This window comes from Gymnogyps californianus, chromosome 4 (genome assembly GCF_018139145.2).
Source record: "Gymnogyps californianus isolate 813 chromosome 4, ASM1813914v2, whole genome shotgun sequence".
In the NCBI taxonomy this organism is placed as follows: Eukaryota; Metazoa; Chordata; class Aves; order Accipitriformes; family Cathartidae; genus Gymnogyps; species Gymnogyps californianus.
In genome coordinates, this window is record NC_059474.1 from 37,602,035 (window position 1) to 37,616,040 (window position 14,006).

General features: G+C 37.0%; 1 protein-coding gene across 1 annotated transcript in view; it reads right to left on the reverse strand.

The window, feature by feature from the left end:
• Nucleotides 1–14,006, reverse strand: part of TENM3 (teneurin transmembrane protein 3) — a 388,381-nt gene that overhangs the window by 101,780 nt on the left and 272,595 nt on the right. The window lies entirely within an intron of this gene.

A 14,006-nucleotide genomic window follows, 5' to 3' on the forward strand; every position in this document is an offset into this window, starting at 1 on the left:
TTTGTGTTTAGTATAACATGGGTTTGCTCATTCCATGACAGCAGTTATCTCCAAAGCTAAAATAGTCTTTCAGTGCTACTGGGGAATAAAAATACACTGGGAAAAAATTCTGTAATAATGTATTTTAACTATTAGTGCAAAATATAAGGAAGATAATTCACTGAATCTTGTTGCATCTGCTCCTTCTGTCTCTGAAACAGATCACTGCAACAGTCAACTTTATTAATTCCTTCTATCCAAATGACAAACAATTCTTCATCCCTTTTGGTTTCATCTCTGATCTTTCAGCCTCTCTGTATTGACTATGGCAACCCTTACTTAAGATGAACAGGCATCAGTGGAAGTTTAGTCAGCCAGACAGCAAACACTGTAGAATTAAGACCCTCTCTGCCAGGTCTTTGCCTTAAACCCTCCCCCTTACCCTCAACAAAACAAAAAACCAGAATGCAACCAAAGACCTATTACTGAATGCTTCAAAGACTGAAATCCTCACTATAGATGACATATCTCTTTGTTCCAAGTCTCTGACTCTCCTATTACTCTTATTTCTCAGACCTTAAATTGCCTGTCAAAGCCTGATAATGTAGAATGTTCCTTGACCCTAAAACCTTATTTCTTTTTTCCCCTTTCATCTCTTGTTAAACCATAAATCCAACCACCACCATTTTTGGCACATCACTAGAATTAGCCATTATTATTTTGGCCCTACCTCAGCTGAAATTCTTATTTATGTATTAATCATCTGATGATTGTATCTGTTTTAATATATTTCGTCAAAATCCCTAGGGTCAAACTCTACTATCTGTTACACTAGTTCACTTCACTGGCAGCAATGAAAGACTGCAAATAGCTAAATATTTCATGATTCAAACCCAGTACATTCCTTGTCTTCAGTCTGGAGCTCTAAATCACCTCTCCTAACTTTGCTGGCTTATCACTTTTAATACTCTTCAGGAGAAAAAAAGAAAGTGACATTCATTTTGTAACTCTAGAAGTGCATCCCTTCCAAACACAGGAGCTTAGAACATCATTAACAGCTCTGTCTGCTGGTGCTATGTACATGCCCTGTGTCTTTTCATGCTCCAGTGGGAGATCAGAAGGGGAAGCTCCAACATGACCTTCTAGCCATTCCCTCATAATTCAAAACAGCTGGAATTTGAAGTCTTCAAAGGCAAGGACTGTGGGATCTATATTGATTACATCTCAAAGAACCATAGTCACTACAAGGTAAGTGACAATTACCTTTTCTTTGTGTTTGTACTGATGTGAGTCCCACTGTAGTTCGCTGTCAAAGATGGTGAGTAATAGTTATATCTCTCAAAAATGCTATTGCTCTCTCAACTTTGACACTGAACTGGCACCAAGTTCAATAAACAATGTCTAATAAAAATGAACAGATAGATACATGCAGCTGTTTCACAGATTGTGAATATCGGAATATTTTTGAAGCAGACCAAAAGTGTTGCTTGACAACTCCAATGACAACCCAAAACTTATAGTGTGTACTAATACACTAAATAATTCAAATACGTAAACTCTCTGAAACAGCACTATGGAATTTAGAGAATTCTGCTTTCACTACAAACATATGAGAACAACATGAAAGAATTAGGCTTGTTGATACAGGATCAAAATACAAGGCACAATTTCTTTAGATGGGGAACTTCAAGAACATGGGTAAATTGACTGATTAAGACAAATTCAGGCACTATTTTGTCAGTTAAGATTGGTCTCTTCTCAGCCAGCCATCTATATAAAAGCAAACTTTAAGCCCTTATCAGTGTTATAAGGACAGCGAGGCACCTGTTAAAAATTCTTGATGCCCCCATGAGTCTGGTAAGCAGCACATGGTACTGGTAACTGCACACTGAGAGCACACCTCAGCAGGGGGTCTGAGACCTTCAAGTCAAATATTATGAACTAGTTCTGAATTTCCAGAGGGGAAATGATGCAGGCAGACTGCAGTGGTGTATACATTTGTTTGATTTCCTCAGGTCTAGAAAAGGATGAAGACTTTCTTCCACCTTTGGGATGGGGATGTAAGAGTTCAATCCCCTTCTCTGTTTTTATGTTCAGAAAAATGGTAGGTTTACTTCTTTCTATAAAGAATTTGATATTTGAAGCAAAATTAAAGCAAAAACATATAAAGCAAAACATATTTCTCTATTCTCAGCTGCTATTTTAGTCCCAAATCTAATGTAAAGCAGTTTCTTGATTTTTGGATTAGATATTGCCTGTCACGACTGGTTTATTCCCATTCAATTTGGCATTTATTTGGTGTTAGAAATGACAATGAAGACAAGAGACCCTTCCTAGAGTAACTAGTTCTGAGTCTGCCAAATCTATGAGGGTACTAACACTGGAACAACTTTCAATACTGGCATATCTTTGATGGCAGCAAGGACTTGTCTGAGAATGCCAGATGCCTCTAACCAGAAGGCAAGCAGCTTGTGATGGTTGTGGTCACAGACCACAACAACTCAATTTGAATAACCCACAACTGCAAGCATGGATGAACCCTCAGGGGGTGGGAGAAAAGATGGGTTGTCACAATTCCAAATGTGCCCACAGACCCTAACAAAAGCCTCCTTTTACTTGTATCAAGACTGGCATGATTGCTCCCATCGTGGAACAAGATGACTTTTCAAGCAGAGAAACAGATGATGATATCCCTCTGCCTATTCTGCAGTTTCAGTCCCCATCTGTATTCTGCAAAGTAATCTCTAGCTACCAACGGATCTTCTTCACTCGCTAGAGTTATGATAGCATTTTACCTTGGGACTGACAGAGTTGTTTAAGGTGGTATTTGTACTGCTACTGGCCAAATTATCAGCATTATGGCCAGCCTTTAGAGTGTGGTGACAGTTTAAATGGTGAGGACTCCATTCCCTCTAACAGAGCGGGAAGGAGAGGCATCAGAGACGAGAAAGTCCTCTAGGATCTGTGCTGCTCTTGGCATGAACACAGCACCAGTGTCTAGGTGGTATTGGTGGATATGGCTGAATTCTCCGGAACAAATCTCAAACATAGAAGCAGTAACCAAACTTAACAGTTGGGCTTTTGCCCCCCCCCGCTTTATATTTCGGCAAAGCAGAACATGCCAAATGGAATGGGATATTCAAAAGATTCAGAGCTCAGACTAAAGAAGTGCATTTATACCTACAGTAGCATTGATGTTAACACAAAAATGCTATCATTTGTTACAGGCTATCAGGTAATCTTACCATCTGTCACCACACAGTTCACTGAAGGGTTTCTCAACCACCTTAAACTGCTTTTTCAAGCTTGGTTGATCTTACCTTTCACTATGTAATTGAGGTCTAGTTATTTTGGTTTGTAATCAGTCTACAAGGCCTTCATTTCCACTCAATAATTAAAATAGCAACTAAGAATACATTTCACAACAAACACTTGAAAAAATATTATGACTAGTTTACACTGTGTAAAACATTTTACAATAATCTGCTTCAGGAAGAAGTTGCTGCTATCAGGCCATTTCATTCTTTTAATGTTGCCAGCCCATTTGTCTTGCATGCTCCTTTATCAAGCTAGTATTGCTGTGCTTTATGCATTCTCTTTACAAGGAACTTGTTCTGGAGCAAACATACTGTATTATCACTTCAAAACCCTCTTTGAGACTTTCTTCTGCAAGCCAAAAAGAAATCAGTCCCTTTATTAGTAAGTGGTAAGAGAGACGGATAATTTATGTAAGTACGTGGCAGAACTAGAACTGTGAGAGCTGACGACTACCTGCTGCATTCAACTGGGGAGCGCTTTCCCTTCGCTGCCTTGCTCACTAGCTCAAAGCTCTCTTCTGCCAAAGTTATGAGGCACAAAAAAGAATTGTAACAGAAAACCAATTTATTGGTTTCTGTTTCTCCATTGAGCAAAAACTGGGCTTGTCTGGATTTTTTTTTCCCCCCTCCTCATACACTTGAATGGTAAGAGGACAGGGACAGCTGTTTGATAAAGAAATTAGAGAGGTGTTAGCATCCTCCAGTATCCAGGATGTAGCTCTGAACAGAAAAGAAAGTTTGGACACAGATCTGAATATACATACAACGCTGGGGGTTTATGATTGCTAACAGAAAGAAAGAATATTTTTTTTTCTTTGTAGGAAAGAGTAGCAATATGCAGTAACAACCAGAGAAACTTATTTATTGTTCTGGTCAAAATTCAAGGGCATCTTTATGATAACTCACCAGGATCAACCACATCTTTTTTTAAAATACTGTAAGTGACAAATAGGCTCATATGAAAAACAAAGGGCATAGCAAACACTCTACGAGCTGTGCAAGTGAAAGCATTAAAGATGCAGGTGATAAGGATGAACAGGCAAAACCATATGCATATAAGCAGAGGCTTTATTCACAGAAGTAGCCCTACAGTAACTGCAGAGGCAAGAGAAGTTTGAGTCTGAAGTCTCTGAAGTACTGGTCAGAACTGCCAGTAATTCAACAGCTTCCATTCTGAGTTTGGTAAACTTGTTTTTTGCAGTGACAGAATTCTAAAGATGACACAGTGCATTTCAGGGGAACAAGAATTCACAGACAGGAGGATTCTTTTAAGTAGAAAGAAGCAGAAACAGAGTTGCCTGAATTGAGAAATGGACTTCCAATTTTCTTCCACCTCTTCTTAGAATAACAACAAATGAAAAATTAACGATAGACAGCAGAAAGAAAAAACACCGGCTATCTCTAAGTAGCAAGTATCTCCCCAAGACCTCTGCAGATAAGGCCTATGGCATATGTTCTATAAACATAAAGAACTCGACACTATGCGGAAAGTTGGCAAGAGGAACTGAATGATGTTGGCGACCCTCCTTCCTTTCTCCCATGCGTTTTAAAAGGTATGGTAATCAAGTCTTATTATTCATGAAGCTGTGCTTGGAGATGAGCTTCTTGCTAAGATATTGAACTCATCTCCCAGGACTGCTACTGCTACATATTTCTGGGTGCTGATGCTTTCAAACCATGATTTACAAAATTGCTTCCCTAGAATTAATAGAATAATATATATGCACACTTGCACATAAGGAAAAGTGAATATCATTTATATTTAAAGCAATGCAAAAAGATTATAATTTAAACTAAGCAAATTGCAATTATTGCTCAATCTTGTTGAAGGATTATCTTCTAGTTCATCTCCCTGTTGGCAATACATTTTCAAATGAAATATTTGAACACTGAAGTGGTTTTTAAAATTATCTCCCATATATTTTTCTTGCAGCTATAATTAGAATCCAAACCTATTTTGTTCTGAAGGACCTAGAGTGGACCAGAAGATGTGCAAATCAACTGCCAGTGATTTGCATTCATTTGCTTTTTTCTAAGATAATAGGATGCCTTGGATGTTGCTGCAGATCAAATAGTGAATTAAAAACAGTTAATTAAAATTTTAAATAAAGTGAATTAAAAGTTACAAAACCAAGTTCTTTCTTTATTAGTGTTTTTCTCAAATCAACAAACGCCTGTTATTTCTAAGTTTAAAATAACTTAAAAGTGCATGCTTTTGAGCATCTTCAAAAAGTTAGCCACCAGGAGCATCATAGAAAAGTTTCTGAACCTATGTTCTGAATGTAAAACATTACAGTATAGCAATATATGAAAAACTTAGTGATACCTATCAAGATCAATACAGTAACTGAAAAAGTGTGGCCTCTTTCCTTTTATCCCGAACTGTTGAATGGGTCCATTGATTCTACTGTTTCATCTGCCAAAAACTCCAACCTGTACACTCTATTCCTCATTTTCTCTTGGAACCTTTTAGCAAACAATTTGCAAAACACATCACAAAAAATTGCCTAGAAAAAACATAGCAACAAAGATATATCAGCTATCTACTATGGATAAACTTACTTTCTTTGACCACTAATCAAAGATGATTATATGCTATTTTAAAGAATTGTTGCATTTGAACTGTTAAGAAAGATGTGTGGTAGTTTCAGTGTAACTGTTTTTACTACATTCATCCCAAAATGGAGTGTTTATTCCTCTGAAAACTTGTACGGCTAGACGTCTCATTTTAGTTGTCAAGCCAGGGACTTTTATATAAACAATGGTCTAATTCTGTCAACAGCATTATGTGAGGCACATTCAAAGCTTAAGGGAGAATCCAGATTTCTTAAAACAGAAACAAAGACCATTATTCAGTAGCCTCTTATTTAAATAAGATGTATCTGTTATGTCTTGTTTCAGATTTGTCCATTTAGTCTGATGATCATCCAACATTCCCCATTATGTAATAGTCCTCAGTACTACCTAAATGGTCTTTAGTATCCTGGGCTTTCTCCTGAACATAGCTTGTTTTTTTTCAGATAATGTTGTTCACAGTTAACAAGACGGTGAAAAATCATTACGGGTACAGAAATGATGGGGAAGTGCATATTAGATTGCTGACTCCTTTGAGACAAGGGTTGTTTTGTCTCTTTTAGTTCATACAAAGGCATGAAAAACATTCCATAAATTTTGGGTTTCTATCTAATAAAGTCATAATCAATGATTTTGTTGTCAAGTATTGTGGGGGAGAAAAAAAATTCCCCTGATTTACGCTTTTCAAGACCGGGTTAAGACTGCAGGATAATTACTTCTCTGTATTCCTTCAGGCATTTCTTTACGCTCTTCCTTCTCAATCTTTAACTCCTTCCCTTTCCTCCCTTAAACTTGCTTTCTCGAAAACAGCTGAGGCTCAGGTTTGTGCTTATCTATTTTAGTTTTCTTCCACAACTCCAACAGAAGTCTTGCTCAGGGTGACATCCTTTAGATCGCAGCCCTCATAAAACAGAAGTGTTAAGAAAAGCAATGCCGATGTAATGTCTCAAAATCCATTGGAAACATCTTTCTTAGGCAAGAGCATCAACAAATGGGTCCAACTATTTTTATAGTTCAAAAGCGTTATTTATTACAACACCCCCCCCAACCCCCAAACCCAACAAAACCCCACGAATCTCTTGAGGGATATAATAATAATGAAATGGCACTATATGATCATGCATAACCTATTTGCATGTTGATGGCATAGAGAAGTGCAGTCTGATGAAAAGATTTAAGAACCAAAGGAAAAAGAAACAGGGGCCAATTAATATGATGTTCAAAGGACACACCGAGCGGGGATTTTATAGTATATAGTGAAATACTTGTGTTGCATATTTCCATCTCATGACTTGCTAAAAAAGATCAAAGCTTTTTTATTCCATATTAAGAATGACAGAATATTACAGCAAACATGCAATAAGGAGAAATGTAATAAGCTTTAATAAAAGATGATAATAAGGTTTGATAAGAACTTTTGGAATGTCACCAAATCTGGAATGTAAGATGAAAGCATCTGCATGTAGAGACTGTAGTGTGTTATTTGGAACCCCACGGAGCTAAACTGTGATTAGAACTACATATTTTTCCATAAATTAGCTTTTGTTTTGAATTTCCTGCTGAGATCATATGGAAGTTGATTGAATGTGCAAGTCAATATATAGGTTTTCTAATCCTTTGCTGTTTGTTAGGCTTCATGATATCACGATTACAGCGGTCCACTTGTAGATCAAAGGTTGAGGCCAAAACAAAATAACCTATAACCTCTTCATAAAACTTCTTCATGGTGATTTAGATCTATCCATGATAATTACTACTCACCTACCTGAACTGTGCTATTATGTAGATGCATAAACCAACCACTACATGCAGATCAACTTGCAAAACCACAGAATTTCCACTTAAATCCATATTTAAAAGCACAATGGACACACTGAGTTCACCATCAAAGAGGCCTTTTTACACAACTCTACCTTACCTCAACACCTCCAATATAAACTTGTAAGCCATTAGCTATCTGCATAAGCAAACAACCTTGCCAAATCCTTGGTTCAAAAATCCAAGGTTTAAGTCAGCTCAGTGATCGCAGTCATCCCCCTACTGAAACCTCTCCATCACCCTCTGTTTTAGCTTAGTTGCTCACAGGGACATAGTTCCTCACTACATCACCAGGGATCATGGTGATGATTCCACATCACAGCTGCCTAAGCAGCTGTGTGTGGGCCAGAGACACACAGGAGGGACTGGCTACTAGATGGATCATCCTTTATTATATAGTCATTAATGCGTTTTATGTGCATTGGAATAACACACCATGTTCCTCCAGAGGCCTCACTAAAGCGAGACGTGGCTTTTATGAAACTATTCCTGTGAGCAAAGATATACTGTAGGTACATGAAAAATACTACTAATAAAAAGCAAACAAAAAATAATTCATCATATATGATTTATGAAAGGAACCTATGACAAAGACAACCTTACTGTTAATTGTTTGTAAGGCCAGTGATTTGTTGCTTACAAGCCAGTTTGTAAGCCACTTTGTATTTTTTAAGAGTTATGTAAGCCTTGGGAAAAACAAGTTAGGATTACAGTTTCACATTGATTTTTTTCCCCCTTAAAATAAAATCAGCCACGACATTGAACTATAAAATCTTACAGGTGATATTAAGAATAGGCAGTCTTAGCTTTAAAGTAGCAGTCACTCATAAAATTAATGGAGAAATCCAACTACTCCTTTTACTGTGTGAAAAGATACTGGATCAGTAATAAGGACGTGTCTTAAAATTATCCTCTACTTTTGGCTCCAGCTGAATTGAAATAACAAGAAGGATTGTATCTCTCCTCTTAAAAAATGGATACCTCAATATCATTACCTCTACTTGATATTACTAACAGAAGAGACAGAAAAGAAGCTGCTGGGGACCAAAAAGCTGGCAAATAAGTTGAAAACATAAAGAACTATTCCTTGGCAGTGTGAAAAGATTTGGAATGAGTCAAATGAGGACCTGCTGTCCAGCAAAAATGCCTCAATAAAAACTGGTGTGAAATGTGGCATTTCAAGGATGAAAGAGAAGGTGAAACAACAGATGAGTTTGGAGCTTTCAGAAGTGAAGATAAATTTATTGTACCCAGTTATTGTGTTACACCTTGTGAAACTCATGTAAATCGGTGGTTAGCAAAGGGTGTTAACTATGCAGCTGGCTGTTGTTTCAGATTTTCAATGAGTATTATTGAAATAAAAATACTACTCTTCCTGTACCATAGTAATGGTAACTTTGAAGTATTTTTCAATTAAAAACATAGGAAACATACCTGTTTCTTTACTTAAAGGTTTCTGGAGCTAGCTAATTTTCCAAATTGCTGATGTTAATTTACAATACCTAACCCCCTCCTATATTACTCCTTCTATAGAGTTATTAAAAGAGATACATTTGTGTGATCCTATTTCATCAAATGTTGGCAAAACCACTCTGGTTTTGTTTGACTGGTTTTATTACTGAGGAAAATTAAGCATTTCAAATGCAAACATCCACACCATCTAAACAGTTGAGGCACATTTGCTTTTCCTGGATTATAAAATGACAAATGCTGTTATAGGTGACGATTCCCAAGAGACAGCATTTTTTTTTGTTTTTGTGAATGAAGTTGTCTGAAATGGCATCAATGTGAAAATGAAGGATCTCATATTTAAAGATTCCTGTCTACTTCAGAGGACACCTAACTTTCATCCATTATTAATCACTGCAGTGGGATAATTACACCTATATAAAACCCATGTGTTCTTGCGATCTCAGGCATAAATGTAACATCAAATGATATTGCTCAAAGCAAGTTTGCACACATGTACTTGACCTTTTTATTCTAAAGTGCTTGTGTATGGAGAGGTTTACCAAAATTTGATCTAAATCAGACATTTTCAACAGCATGAATTTTTTAAAGCATTCAAAAAGAGACCAAGCAGGTTTTTTCATAGAAAAGATTCAATAAAAGATTGCAATTTACAGAAAAGATGGAATTTATAAAAGATGCAATTTATACACAAAACTACCAGTTTTAATACAGGTATTGTAATTCACATATCACAGCAGATAACACTTCTCTAAGGGCTGGTTTCTTTCTTCACAGACACGAGTTAGAAATTAATGGAAACTACCAGCAAAGAAGAGAAGACTGTAATCCTATGTCCACAACAACCTGAGTAATCACCTGAGTAATTTCATGTCTGCTTTGCAAAATCTCTTAAACATAAGCATACATTTGAACTATTACGTATGTTTACATACTACTAAAATATACATGTTTACCTGCATTGATAAAATAAGAACTACATCTCTAAATTACTCTAAGCTTGCTATTTATCCAAAAAAAGTAGCTGGTGTAATTTAACTTCATTTCTCATTAGACTGAAAAATTGCCACTATTTGGGAGTCTGCCAGAAGATTACAGGAGGAGGTCAGAAGGGTCCACATCTCTACATAACGTGCTTGCAAGAGATTTCAGCATTCCCGAAAACACCATCCAGATTTTGAAAAACCATCATATTGCATCACAGTATGATGGCAGAATCACACAGTGTGGGACCTATGGACAATGACATCATGTCATCTTGCAGTTTATTACTACACCTATTATATTGCCAGGATTACTGAGTTTCAATTTGCTCCACTGGGCAAAAGTGGAAGGGTGACAGGACTATTGCCAAAAACCTCGTGATAAATCTTAATTAGAATACAAGCCTTTTTCGGAGCAGAGGTGGGTATGCTCCTTGACAGATTAACTTTTTTAATCCCTTGAAATCTTGTCAAGTCTCTTTTAACCTCCTGACTGCCAATTACATGTTCCTACATCCTTCTGTGTGAGGATTATCTTTCTCAATGAACGTCTTACTCTCAGTGCCGCTAACAATAATAGCATGTGACATCCACAATACCAATCAAATATTAATACTGCGCACTCCTGAAATAGTAAATATTATATTATGCTTTGCACTTAGTCTGAAACACAGTAAAAGATCTTTGCTTAAAAAACATCAACCAAAGGCGTTATCCATAATGGTATTCTTGCAAGAGACAAGAAAGTATATTTAATGTTCATGCTTCAAGACATAGATGTTAAACATGTTTAGATTTTGCACTATTTCAATGAAAGATGTTAAAAACACTTTCAGCCCAGTTCAGCCCAATAAGGTGGTGAAGCGTAACAACTTTGTTTTCTGACTAGTCATTCTCTCTCTGTCTCCCAGTTTTGAAAGAAAGAATGTGGTAAACATATGAAATTACATTATTATTTACAAAATATTTCCACACTAAGGAAGCACAATGAGCTCATCAGCAATGCTGTAAACATTATATGAAACTCACACAGACATCCAAAAGTCATAGCTATGGGATACCAAGGAAAATAAATTTATCTCATGTTAGACATAGCTGAAAATCTCTGCAATGCAGAAAGTCATGGAAGTACTACCTGCAATATTAAGCTTCATGTTAAAGCATCAGAACAGTGTGGACAGTCACACGTGTATCTGAGCACTGCCATTTACAAAGCATGTGTCAGAAATGACTGAAAGCAGTTGCCTGAACCGATGTCAGTATGGTATGGCCTACAAATAACAATTATCTGGCTTTTAGAGTTCTGTTTTTTAAAGATTATGAAGTACTGAAATGGAACTAGGACATTGGTACTTCAGATTTCGAGGACTTTCCTAAGGTCCATCCAGGATTCTACAATCCTTTAGAAATTTCAGGACGTGGTTTCCACCTGCTAAATAATTGTGCTGTACTGCACTCACCAGGTATATGACCACACACTGAAGAGACTACACACCCTTTGGTCCTGCCTTGTAATTAGACCACATACCTGCTCTTCTGTCAGAGAAGAGTAACATGTGGCACTGATGTCTAAAACAACAGGCAAGCAGATTTTGACAGGCGCAGAACAGAGCCACACATGCTGGAGAGGCAGAGCCCTACACATGGCGTTGCCATCAGAGGCAGCCAGCTTCTGGCTGCCCGTGACATTTGGAGCTGAGTGAGACCTGGAAACGTCCATTCTGGACAGAAGCAAGACATCACTATGTACCTAATCCACAGCTTCTTTGACAGGCAGCCACTTCCAACTCCCACCAAGCCTGAATTGATAGCGGAAACCTTTCATTTTGGAAAAGATGACAGGGAACACTGCTGCTGCTTCCAAATGCACTAGAGACACCTGGAGCCTTCCCTAAAAGCCCCATGGATTGTTAAAATGAGAAGTTGCCTATGACTTTGGAAGGAGTGATGTACTTTCTATAGTGCTGGAGACACCAGCTGCCTTCACAGCTCCGGATATAGGCACGCATTAGAGCAAGAACATGAGACATTGATGTGGTTCTCCTAAGTGCTTGGTGCAATCGGGCAATGCTAAGAAGCCATGCTTAGATAGCTGATATGCTTTCTCAGAAAGGGTCACAGAAGAGAAGTTTCCCTGCTGTAGATTTTTGGATGGTAGTTTGAATACATTATGACATGTGGATCTGGTAAACTGTAAAATCTCAGAGCACTTTCTTCAAATGATGACAACAGACCAAGAGGAAAGACAAAATATTTGGTTGTTGTTTTTTTTTTTAAAGAATCATATATATAAATGTATTCGTCTACCTCAATGCCTCTAATTTGATGGAAAGAGAAATGGGGTGAGAGGATAAACGTGGCAAACTGTAAAAACCTGCCACATATCTGCAGACAGGGAACTTATTTCCAACCCACACACCTCAGTGAAGCTCCAGTCATAGCTAAGGTCCCAGCACAACCTAGGGAAGCAGACAGAAATGGGGAGAGAATGTGGAAAAACAAAAGTTCTTGATGAAACTCTCAGTGACAACAGCATTACAATACTGAAAATTAAATGCAGGTCAAAGAGAAAAACAGTTTCTATAAACACATAATGAAAGCAAAGGTGATTAATGGCAACTAAACTATATTCTCCCTCATGCCTGTTAATTACAATACCTATGCTGGGTATTGTAATAAAAATTCCATTTAAATGGCATTATTAATTAAGTTGTTTTCCTCATTCCTGGCAGTAATTGAGCTTTACAAACAGAAGAATAATGTTAACTTGGCATTGCAATCAAAAAGAAATATTATATTGTTCTTTATTGATAAAATAAAATAGATTCCTTTTGATTACAGGTATATTTATCATTGCTTTAGTCACAACAATTCAGCTCTGTAATTGTCATGGTTGTAAGTCCATTAGTTTTGGGGAGGGTGGTTCTATGACTTCCGCCACTGAGCCCAACAGGAAAGGCATCTGGTCCTCCACAATCTGGGAACAGATGTGAATGCCAGCAGCTATCACACTAAATCCTGAGTAATATGGGAGAACCACAGACAACAAACTCGGAAGCAGCACTGGTGACATGGAAAGTTAATCTCAGTCTGCAGAAACAGACAATTTTCTCATTTTTAAGGATTACTTAAAACTCACTTGCAGGATAGTTAATTGACCCTCAGCTGTAATTTTCACACCCTGCATCCTTCTGTGTCAGTCTCCTCTAATGATGAAACTTGTTTGTTATTTTTCCTGGCCTCCTCCTTCTTCTCTTTCTACCTTAAAACCCTTAAGTTGTTCTGTTATTATTCTCAATAAGTTTTTGAGATAACTCTGAATATAGTTGTCCATTATTAAAAATCTATTAGCATATAAATTTTCAGCTTACTTTAAATATCTTGAGATTATGATAAAACAGTAACATTTTCAGATGGACAAAAAGCATGAATGCACAATATAATAGCCACAGAATAAGCACAATGTATCTATTTTTACACAAATGTGGAAAATCTGTAATTATCAAACACGGCTTTCAAGTCTGGTATCTCTTTTCCATTCACATTTCATTTGGAATTTGTGTTATGACTGTATGGTCATCTCTGTGTCATAGCAGAACAGCAGTTTTTCTACTGTTTCTCATAGAATGAAATATAAACTAAAATATATGTTTTCCCAGAAGATGTTTCAGTTGTTAAGTCTAAATGTTAGCTTTCTTCTCTGTCCAAAATGGATTTGCTTAACTGTTCACAGCAAGCAGTAGTGATAAAAATAGTCCTGTGGCCTTTTTAATTAAATAAAATTCCTTTTCCCCTTTTTATTCCCTATAGAAGAGATGTCCTTCTGTTATCACTGATATTTAAATATTTGCTTTATCACAAAGAA